The sequence below is a fragment of the Etheostoma cragini genome, unplaced genomic scaffold (genome assembly GCF_013103735.1).
Source record: "Etheostoma cragini isolate CJK2018 unplaced genomic scaffold, CSU_Ecrag_1.0 ScbMSFa_259, whole genome shotgun sequence".
Lineage (NCBI taxonomy): Eukaryota > Metazoa > Chordata > Actinopteri > Perciformes > Percidae > Etheostoma > Etheostoma cragini.
The window spans coordinates 24,060-32,231 of NW_023266767.1; the positions used below are offsets into that span (position 1 = coordinate 24,060).

General features: G+C 39.5%; 1 long non-coding RNA gene and 4 other non-coding genes across 5 annotated transcripts in view; 4 read left to right on the forward strand and 1 right to left on the reverse strand.

The window, feature by feature from the left end:
- Positions 1-8,172, forward strand: part of LOC117940458 — an 18,247-nt gene that overhangs the window by 8,584 nt on the left and 1,491 nt on the right. Inside the window, exon 2 of the long non-coding RNA XR_004655763.1 lies at positions 7,629-7,644. This is a non-coding gene — a long non-coding RNA (uncharacterized LOC117940458). The remainder of the gene's footprint in view (positions 1-7,628; positions 7,645-8,172) is intronic.
- On the forward strand, positions 449-521 carry trnak-cuu. The gene has a single exon. It is a non-coding gene; the product is annotated as a tRNA-Lys (tRNA).
- On the forward strand, positions 4,126-4,198 carry trnar-acg. Its single transcript has one exon. It is a non-coding gene; the product is annotated as a tRNA-Arg (tRNA).
- trnal-aag lies at positions 5,851-5,932 on the reverse strand. Its single transcript has one exon. It is a non-coding gene; the product is annotated as a tRNA-Leu (tRNA).
- trnay-gua lies at positions 6,682-6,769 on the forward strand. The gene is given in 2 exon segments: positions 6,682-6,718; positions 6,734-6,769. It is a non-coding gene; the product is annotated as a tRNA-Tyr (tRNA).

An 8,172-nucleotide genomic window follows, 5' to 3' on the forward strand; every position in this document is an offset into this window, starting at 1 on the left:
ATTCAAAAACTACATCTTATTGTTCTAGAACTGCAACTTAACATTCCAGAACTGCAGTTAAACATTCTAGAACTTAAATCTAACTTTCTAGAACTGCAGATTACCATTCACGAACTACAATGTAACCTTTTAGGACTACGAGCAACCTTTTGGGAACGCAACTTATAAAAATTCTTAAACCTCAACCTATTCGTCTTGAATTGCAACTCAAATTTCTAGATTGAAAGCTTAACTTTCTAGAACTGCATCTTTACATTCTAGAACTCAACATAACATTCTAGAACTGCAGCTTAACATTCTAGAAATTAAAGCTAACATTGTAGAATGGCAGCTTAACCTTCTTGAACTTCAACCTAACATTCTAGAACTGCCAAGTAACATTCTAGAACTGTAACATTTCAGAACTTTCAAGTAAAATTTTTGGACCGCAACTCAAAACTTGTGATGTGCCTGGCTAGTTCAGTCGGTAGAGTATGAGACTCTTAATCTCAGGGTCGTGGGTTCGAGCCCTACGTTGGGTGGTGGTGTTTTAGAGAATGTTGAATCCCTGAGTTCTGCACAGTATCAAGTGGCTGTATTGGGGTGGATCGGCTGTCAATCGGAAGATTAGCAGTTCCATCCCAGGGTAAAAATCCCTGCAATTTACCAGACTAAAATGTCACTGCATTCTACAATCATGGCCTTAAATCCTGTTCCTCAGATTGAACTAAAGTCTGGTGATAATGCAGGTTCAAAAGGTTCTAAAACTTCAACCAATTGTTCTAGAACTGCAACTTAACATTCCAGTACTGCAGCTTAAAAGAAGGTTGATGTTTATTTGCATTAATCCAAAATAAAGTTGATGTGTATATGCATTAATCAAAAAGAAAGTTGATGTGTATATGCATGAATCAAAAAGAAAGTTGATGTGTATATGCATGAATCAAAAAGAAAGTTGATGTGTATATGCATTAATAAAAAAGAAAGTTGATGTGTATATGCATTATTTTAAAAGAAAGTTGATGTGTATATGCATTAATAAAAAAGAAAGTTGATGTGTATATGCATTAGTAGGTAGACCTTGTGGCGCAACGGCAGACTGTCAGTAGAAATAAACCTTTGGTTGTAAGAAAACTTGTTTAATTTGTTATGAATCTTTTTTGTAATTTTACACATGTTTAAAAATATCAGAAAACATATCAATATTGCAGTATTCATAATCAATATTGCAATATCACATTTTGTCAATATTGTGCAGCCCTAGTGTGTGTGTGTGGGTGTTGGGAGTGGGGCTGCTAAATGTCAAGGGCTGGGAGGAGATAGATGCAGAACAACGTGGTAGTAGTGTGTGTGTGTGTGTGTGTGTGTGTGTGTGTGAGTGAGAGAGAGAGACAAATATAAAAAGCTTCAAGTAGACTCTAATAATATAATCATATTGTTTCTTCCACTTATTTAAATATCTAACTTTACTGCAACTATCTGTTTCTGCTTCTCTACCATATTTATAGTGTGTGATTTGTAAAATACCAATCATAGCCTACATCACATAAAAAAACTACCTCTGTCCCTGTTCTGTTTTTAATGACACAACATTAGGTTTTTCAATCAGATTGATGGTCAAACTGGAAATGTCCCTGTGTTTCTCCATTTTCAGGGATTATGTTCCCAGTTTTGATCTCGGATGTCTGGTGACTTTATATCATATCAGAATATTCTATTACTGTTAAGCCCACTATGAATGTTAAAATACGCCTAACCATGTATCCTGTGTCATAGCTACATGTATGACCTTTGCAGCAAAAGAACTTGTGAAAATCATTTGGGTACTCAGTGAGCTTGATTGGTTGTTTAGAGGCTAAAAACAGGTTTAAACCTTGCCCTGTTTAAGCCTGTTGGGTGCTAACTCTAGCAGGAGGATAACACGGTGTAGACAGCACCGATTGGTTTCATTTTTCTCTCTAATGACAGACCTCCTAATGTACAAACAACAGAGCTACGTGTTGAAATAGACCATCATTCTCCTTTAACAAGCCACACACACACACACACACACAAACACACACACACACACATACAAAGAGGTAAGTCCCACTTTACAGCAGAGCTAAACCTACATTTTACAGAACTTTTTTTCTGTTTAGTAGAGCTGGATTGTGATGGGGAAAGAGTACATTCACTTCTCTTACATTGTTCTGTCAAATGAATAACTTTTTTATCAGTTATGTTCCAAATATCAGTACAGTATGATGTGCTGTGATCAGGAGATGCATACACACTTTTTCTTCACCAAATTTGGTGAAGATTGGCCCTTAGGGGGGAAATAGCAATATGTCTGCCACAGTAAATGCTATAAACATGAAACCTGTGATGATTGTTTGTCATGCATCTCTGAGGTAGTTATGACCATAGACATATAAAGAGCAGATGCCGCATCGACCGCTACTGCCTACTGGCGCTTACGAGCCGTGGGGCCGCCATCTTGGATCGGTCACCCACTCCACTCAGTGGAATGTGTTTGGCAGGTGCAATGAGCTGTCAGCGCATTTATTACATCATACCTCACTGAATACAGGACTGATTTTTACTCATTCTTTTGCTGCAAATGTAGCTATGATACTGGAGTAAAGACCCAGGTACTTTAAGATCAGAGGGTAAGGTCTTCAACCTTCTAAGGTATGATCCAATCTAGAACCATGCCATAGCTGCAGTCTTAATATTTCTGGATTACTACTGGATACTTACTTACTTACTGGATACTAACGTCAGCTAATGTAATGACAAACTATAAATGAACTTTCTTAATTTGAATTATGTAAAAGTGTCATATTTCTTTGCCGTTGTATTTCTGCAGGTTAAACATGTCTTCTGTTTTTGGCAGTTTTACACTTAGCAAGTGTTTAGATCCAGTGGTAAAATGTAACTAATATACATTTACTTAAGTAGGCTACTGGAACTGGAACGTTACTGCTACTCATAGGTTATTATAAAAACACATGAAGTTGAATAGTTATTGCTTAGCCGGTAATATAAGAGAAGAGCTCTCGATGCCACTGTAACCGAAACTTTTAGAAAATTAAGTTACTTTACACTTTAAACTGTTAATTCCTCTCTGAATCACCATCTGCACATTTTCAAGCATCATTGGCATGACGACCACCATCTACAGTAGGTAAATCACTGGCAAGCTATGCATGAGTACCTCATACCTTTTACCAGGTTCAGCCTTAGGCCATTTTTGCAGTTCATTGTCCGTCTGGATTTATTTTATAAAAAAGCTTGTAAAACATCAACCCTGTTGTCTACAGTCAAGATGTGAACATAATTGTTTTTAGGACAAACTGGGTTATTAGAATATTTGAGTTGCAGTGAGGTCACTTGCAGGTTAAATAAAGACAAATAAATAAATAAAACGGAACACGAATCTACCAGATATGTATTGATATCACAGACAGATAAGTAAAACCTAAGCCATTTTCCTCTCTAAAACACTTCTCATATGTCTTGGGAGTCACACTGTGAAGAAATAATCATTCTAACTTATACAGTTGACAAAATACAACATTTTTTTGCAAAGAAAGTAAAAACACTTTTGCTCTGATGACATTTACTTATGTCAATAATAACATAATGTCATATTTATTGATATTACACCCACAGGAATGCTACACAAGCAAATGCTTTTCTAAATATGTGCGCCTCTTGGCGCACATTTGTAGCTACTTTACAGTTTTATCTCCTCTGTGATTTACACAAGAATCCAAAAAGGAAAGTAAAGGGTAAAGGACAGGACTATACTACAAGATGGACTTGTGTCCTGCAGGATTACCGCAAAATCCGGCAGTTTATTCAGGGTAATGGAGCCATCATGCAGAGCACTACACTGCAGCTGGTTGAGATCAATCAAACAACCCTCATGCAGTGGCATAATAAACGGGTGAAGCGCCAGGATGTTACACTGATCCTGCAGGGAATAAATCTACCTGCCCGAATTGCTGTGGCCTCGGAGGCCCTTTTCAACATGTGCTAGAACAACTCTAAATCGTTCAATTTAACTGAAGCACAGCTATCATCAAGCTTTCTCTGTTGTTTTTTTTAGAATCAGCAGTACTAGATACTCTTACTAGCTATCTTTCTGTTGTGAACGTAGGGCTAGTGGCGCAATGGATAACGCGTCTGACTACGGATCAGAAGATTCTAGGTTCGACTCCTGGCTAGCTCGTAGTGCTCTTTAGCAACTAAATCCCTTGTTTGTCCTCTCCAAATTTACCCCCCAGGACAAACTCTACAAAGAAAATGTACATCTATAAAGAGCCAACTAGTGAGTAATTATTGTTTCAACGTGTGTGTAAATTCATCCAAGCCTCTAAGTGTCAGTCAACTACAGCAATAATCAAGCTCTTGCTGTAGTTTTTCTGTTTTTGCTTGCTAATCATCTTTCCTTGAACAAAAAAAATCTCCCTGAAGGACAGAATCAGCAGTGCCAGATAAACCATCCATAATATTTTCATTTGTTAGTCAACAATCAGGGAAAGCGGGAAAATATCAGTAGCGTTGATATTCAGAGTTCCCACTATGCTTTCACAACAACAAGGCCCTAATGTTACTAAGGGGCCGTGATCGTATAGTGGTTAGTACTCTGCGTTGTGTGCGCAGCAACCCCGGTTCGAATCCGGGTCGGGCAGTTTTGTAAAGCTAGTTCTCTGTTATGCCTCCAAATTGTTCCATTCTCTGCTTCATTTTACATTGATAGAAACTGGACAGCTTAGGATAAAGGTCCTGCAGGAGGCCCCACATGTTGGAGTACAACAAAGATTTGACTGGCTTTCTGTACACTTGCCAACAAAGAGCAACACTGTTTGCATAGAATGGTGTGAGAAGCCAGGTACTTCCAATGCTCTCTGAACATAGAGCTAGTGGGGCAATGGGTAATGCGTCTGACTACAGATAACAAGATGTTAGGGTTGACTCCTGGATAGTTTGTTCTGTTCTTTAACTATTTAATTACTTGATCCTCATTTCCAAGTTTACTCCTGTACAAACTGTCTATCACAGTAAATTAAATACACAGTAAAAAGCCAAATGATGCATAAATAGCTTTCCAAATGGGCTGAAACAGCTCTAAATCCTTCAATTTAACTCAAGCACAGCTATCATCAAGCTTTCTCAGTTGTTTTTTTCTAATCAGCAGTACTAGATAAACTATCCCTGGAATTGTCAGTTGTTACTCATCCATTAAGGGAACCTAGAAAATAGCAGCATAATTGTGGATCCGATTTCCGACTATGCTATCACAACAACGCAGCGATTTACCAAATGGTCATGATCTTATAGTGCTTGTTACTCTGCGTTGCGGTGTCTGCAGCAACCTCGGTAGGAATCTGGGTCACGGCACCTGTGAGAAGCTACTTTTCTGTTTCTTTGAATTACTACATCTTCTGCTTTACTTCACATTGATAGAAACTGGAAAGCTTAGCCTAAAAGTCCTGCAAGAGCCCCCAAATTTGGACTGTAACAAACGTTTAACTGGCTGTTGGGGATAATTCTAAAGAATTACCCCGTTTGGTTCGCTAACCACACTATAAGTTTCTAGATCTCAGACAGAAAACAAGAGACTGAAATGAAATACTAAGGGAAGCCTCAGAAACGTCTCATCAGACAGACCTGAGCAGTTTTGGAGAAATTCCCCTGAAGGCAGTCTTTTTATTAATCAAAAAAGAATCAGGTTACATAGTGAGATTTATGGTGTGGGTGTGGTGTTTGCGGTGAAGCAGTGGAGAGTATACAAGGTGATTTCACTCAAGCTAGGAGCTACAGATTAACACATACACATTTGCACGTACTCAGACACACTGTACGTAACATTTCAGCAAATGGCAGTGGTGGGATTTGAACCCACGCCTCCAGAGAGACTGGAGCCTTGATCCAGCGCCTTAGACCACTCGGCCACACTACCTGCGAGTATTTTTTCCCCAAATCGTGACAAACACAAGGAATTTAACTAGCAGTATGCTTGTTAATGTTATTGGAACAAAACGTTTGCAAGGGAAAAGCCAGTACTTACATACTACAAAATTGTATCACATTTTGTCATGTCAAGTGACATGCTGGTATCTGTTTCTTTGGCCTTGCCCCACATAGCACTAGCTGTGCTGTGAGGACTTCCCTTGCTGATAAGTACGGGAATTGCAAGAAGCCGGGCCGTTGCGCACAGGTCTATGGCAGCGCTGCACTCCCAAAGCGAATGCTTCACAGGTCGGTGGCAGAATGAGGGTCCTGACACGCCCAGGGGTGCATAACGAACCTGACCAGGAGGATCAGATGAGTCACCATCCATGACAAGCCGCGGAGTCTGTTTGGGAGAGCCAAATGATTCATGTTGCACCAAACAGTTGAGGGCTCGCCAAAAGCCAGCCCACGCACTGGACTCACTGGAATGAGAGAGCGACGATTTGTTAAAACATACACTTGTTCTTGCTCAAGGTGAAAACGTTTTAAAAAGGTCTGGATAAAAGCATAGGTTGGCGGTAGGGTCAAAGACCCAAGTAGTTTAAGATCAGAGTGTAAGATGTTCAATCTTCTCTTTTCTGGGTGGGATCTGTGATTTCATGTGAATGTTTTTGCAAAATCTAAAGAAATTCCCTCCAAGGTGTCCTGTGTTATCACATTCCCAAGAATGGGAAGTGCACAGGTGTGTATTAGCTCCCTTTGATAGCTCAGTTGGTAGAGCGGAGGACTGTAGAGGTGTAAAACTGACATTCTTTGATTGCTGGTTCAAATCCGGCTCGAAGGAGTACTTTCTGTTAAACCCTGACAGAATAGAGACCTACAGACAATTCAAACATGGGCAGAATGATTGCACTGCTACGATACAAATCATTGTCGAGAATAACACACCTGTTACCTTTCTGCTGGAAAATAGAACCTTCACTGCAAAGTTTGTAACACAGATGCTAAGAGATACATTGGTGGAGACAGGTGGCTTCCAGTACCTGGGAGAACACAATATTGTTTGTGAATGCACTTCTGACAACCACCTGAAAGACACTGTATTTTCATCATTCATCGCTTTTTTAAAATTTATTTTGAAACACCTGCCCTGTGTGAGGGTTGAACTCATGATCTTCCGATTATGAGACTGACGCGTTGCCTGCTGCGCCAAAGCTGGGGAAGAACAGTCGGTAAGGGGGGGGGAAGAAAAGGAAAAAGGGGAAGAGGGAGAGAAGAAGGAAAAAGAGGAAAAGGAAGAGGAAAAAGGAGGAAAAAAGAAGAAATGAGAGAAAAGATGAGAAAGATGCTAAAATACACACATAGTGTAAGAGTTTTATAGTTTCTATTAAGTCAGATTCTAATTTAATTGCTGAAATTTGACCGTTTCTGGGAAATAAGGGAAGTTTAACGTAGATTCAAAGGTCACAGGTTCGATTCCCACCTAGCACCTGATCTTAGGTTCAATCCCATCCTAGTGCCAGAAGATCCAATTACACTGTCCACAACTTTATTGTTCTACTAAACAAAGTTTTGGAGGAATAAGATATTAGTAAGGTTGGGAAACAATTTAAAACAAATAATTTATAAAGTTTAGATTGACTTTTGAACAATATATCTGATTTTAGTACTGCATACATTTAGTATTTGGTCAATATTAAAAGTTAGTCTTTATAATAAGTATTGTTTAGTAATAAATAATTTTCTTTTTCTTTAAACAATGTATGACAGGTAAAACAAGCATTTTTAGTTCTCTTTTCTCTAAAAGCTAGTATGTCTTACAGTAATCATTGCAGACAGTATCTGTTCCAGGCCTGTATGTTCCTTAATCCAGCCAGCCTGCTTCCGCCTCAGTGTCCACAGCAGCTACCCAGCCTGCAACTGCCTTTGTGTCCTCCCCAGCTACAGAACCTGCAGTTGTCTCTGTGCCTGAAGAACTAGTAAGAGGGATTTAAGAATAGCTAAGCAAAAGAATACCCAAATGGGAAATTTTCCCATAGTATTGTGCGTAATATTAGTGATTACTTTTAATCGTTCGTCTGATGCAGTGGTTCCCAAACAAAACCGTGAGTAGACAGGGGCTACTCCCTGCCACCACTTTGTCTTTGCCAACCCCACAGTGCTTGGGGCCAGGTTGTAAACATGTTCAGTGCAGTGTGTTTGAGGAGGAGCAGCAGCGTGGATGTTGGCAGGTGGAAGGGCCTCCGA